Source organism: Nuphar pumila, chromosome 14 (genome assembly GCF_984573655.1).
Source record: "Nuphar pumila chromosome 14, dmNupPumi1.hap1.1, whole genome shotgun sequence".
Lineage (NCBI taxonomy): Eukaryota > Viridiplantae > Streptophyta > Magnoliopsida > Nymphaeales > Nymphaeaceae > Nuphar > Nuphar pumila.
In genome coordinates, this window is record NC_143262.1 from 43308497 (window position 1) to 43311568 (window position 3072).

The following is a 3072-nucleotide window of genomic DNA, read 5'->3' on the forward strand; positions in this document are numbered from 1 at the left end:
TTACGAGTATTCTTTAGTTCATGTAGTAATAGTGCATTCAATAGCAGCATATACACTATCATTCAGTGTCATTTAGATTTTATTAGGTTTAATTTGCATTTTGTAGTGTTTAAATAGATTTATAAAGTGAATAGTGCACTCAAAGAAAAACCTGATTTTTGCCCCATCGCACTGTCGTTATTTTATGTGCAAAAATTCTGAGTTTTTAGCAAATTTTTGTTCTATTCACTTTATCAACGTGTTATCTAACTGCAGACCAAATTTCAGCTCGATCCGAGTTGGTTTGGTCTGATTTTTAAGCATTTTGTGAAAACCACTTTTTCTGGTTTTTAAATTTCGGGACTTTCAATATCCTGATTTTTCCCAGTTTTGAAACGCTTATATCTGGAGTTCCAGATATTTGTTTTTCATTCGGTAAAAACTGTCAGATTATTTAATCTGTTAGTTACAGAACAGAACAAGTTTCGGGAAAATCGGATCTTGTTTGTTCTGTCAAATAGTGGTTTTCCGATAACCTGTCAGAAATCTATTTTACACTAGTTAGGGGCATTTTCGTAATTTCCTTAGTTTCGGCATTTTAGGACTGTTTTTAGTATTTTCTGCATATTAGGTACTGCATCTGCATCATATAGTATTGTTAGAATTAAATTAGTTGATTTTTGAATTAGTTTAATATTTTAATTAATTACTTTAGTGTAATTAGGAATTATTTTGCTAATTGCTTGAAAATTAGGTTTAGTTGCATTTTTAACTTGCATTATTAGAAGAAATTGCTAATCTGCATTTTCCTTTGTTTTTAGGTTGAAAAGCATAATCATTATCCAGGGTTATTGTCCAAGTGCGAAGAGTGAATAATTGGTGAAAAGACGGAAATACCCTTGGCGTGGATCAGAAGACTTAATTGCTTTTCTTTTTTCATTTTAGTGATTAATTGTAGTTGTATTAGCCTTGTAATTGTAGATTGATATTTGCAATTAATAAATTAAATTTTACAGAAATATCTTGATTAATTTCTGTTCCCTGAGGATTCGACCCACACTTACCACTTTGTGGAAAGTCGGTTTTTATACTTTTGGTTGACAATTTCCCAAAGTTTTATTGAAAATAATTATTTTAAAAAGATCATTTCAAAATATAAACCAAACATGATGCACATTTTATTTAAAAGTGTAAAAAAATTTGTACCTTGGTTCAGCAAAATCGGCCAAATCTCTTCCTTTTGAAGGTTCAGTAGAAGATCGATCTTGTGGGTAAGAGCTTCTGAATGCCAGTCATTGGGAACATGCCTTTCTAAAAAGCAATGAAAACAAGAGGGTAACGTCACTTAAAGTCTCCTTCCCTATTCACCCAGACCGAACACTCTCCGACTGCGGGTCCCTGATGATGTCTTGCTTGATGATGAGCAAGCTCGATAGATTGCAGGAAAGCCAGCAACCTCCAGCGAGGGTTTCTAATTCATTAGACCCTCTTGGGTCATTCAGTTGAAGGGGCGGCAGCTGTGAGGGGAAAAGGGAAGGTCACGGGTTCTGATGAGGCCGGTCAAGAAGTGGAAACAGAGGGGGAAATAAGAGGGATTCGTGAGAAAGGGGAGAGAGCTGATGATGGGGGAAGTGGAAGGTAGGGCCAAAAGAAGAATCGCCGATTGCCCCCTTTGAAAAGCTCTATCGGTGGAAACTGGAAAGAGGGGGAACTGAAAGAAGAAGGAGAGTGAAGGTATAGATTTCAAAAAAAACGAAGACCCCTTTCTTCGTTGGCCCTTCCCCTTTCTTAATAGCTAGCCATCTGGTTTTTCCCCCAAATCCGCCCCTTTTCCATCGACTTTTGCTAATCTTTGAAAACTGATTTTTGAAAAAATTTGAAAAAGAGAACTCGCCGTTTTGAGAAGGGACGACCTCTTTCTCTTAAGAGGACCTTTTGAAAACTTAGGTTAAATGGGATTGGGTTTCTCGGTGGTGCCCTTTGGGGGGCTGGAAAGAAAATAAAAAAAATGAATTTTTGTTTTTGTTTTTGTTTTTGTTTTTGTTTTTCTTTTTCTTTTTTTTTAAGGTGGTGCCACCTCACTGGATTTGAAAACTTTTTGGAGTATATAAAAAAAGTTTGCTTTTCTTGGCAAGGAGTCTTAGTGGGGCGCCACCTACGTGGGCCCACTAATTATTTTATTAAAATTGAGTTAAATGAATAAAAAAAAGTTTTATAAATCGGTGCCACTTTCGAATGGGCACTATTTTGAAAATAAGAGAAAGTTTTGAGAATTTGAGTGTGACACCACCTCGAGGGGGGTCCAACATTGCTTCTTTATTGAAATAAGGACAAGACAGTAAAACCTCCTTTTGGAATTTTCATAAAATCTGGACTAATTGGCAAAACAGAAATTTTGAAAAGAGTTGGCCCCTGTAGGGCGATTTTGTAAAAGGAAGATATTTGAAATTCTTGACAAGAGGGCAAAATCTGAGATAAGGTGGCTGAAATCCATATTAAAAAACTATCCAGATCGTTTTCCTGAGAGAATATTTTGAAATTCAAAGTCCTGGGGGTAAAATAGGAAGAATTGATAATTTTGAAGACCCAGGGTTTTGAAATCAATTTTGAAAATAGTTGAAATTCGAATCTGGATTGAAAATTTTGAAATCGAGAGTTCTGGAGCTCGAAATGACATGTTGTGCAGTGTAGTGAGATGAAATGTTCATGGAATGCTATGTGATGACATGTCTTATGAAATGTAATCCTGAACCAGGATTTGGAGATTCCCGTCTCCTGTCAGGAGTAGAATTTTGAACATCTGAGCTAAAATAGAGAAATTTTGAGAGTTTCAGATGAAATTTGGACTTTTGCAAGTTCCGAGCTCAGAAAATGACCATTTTTCCCTTCAGCAATTTCAAAGGCTGGATGATGATGCTTGGTGGAAATGTCGGGGAGGTGAATGAAAATTTGGGGTGTTTACACTGCCCCAAACTGTTGCAGCAACCACATATCTCGGTTGCAACAAAGGCCATGCTACGGTTGTGAAAGCAAGCACTTCATCACACGCTGCTGTCAACTACTGTAGCCGCACAACACGGGAGCGAAGCTTCC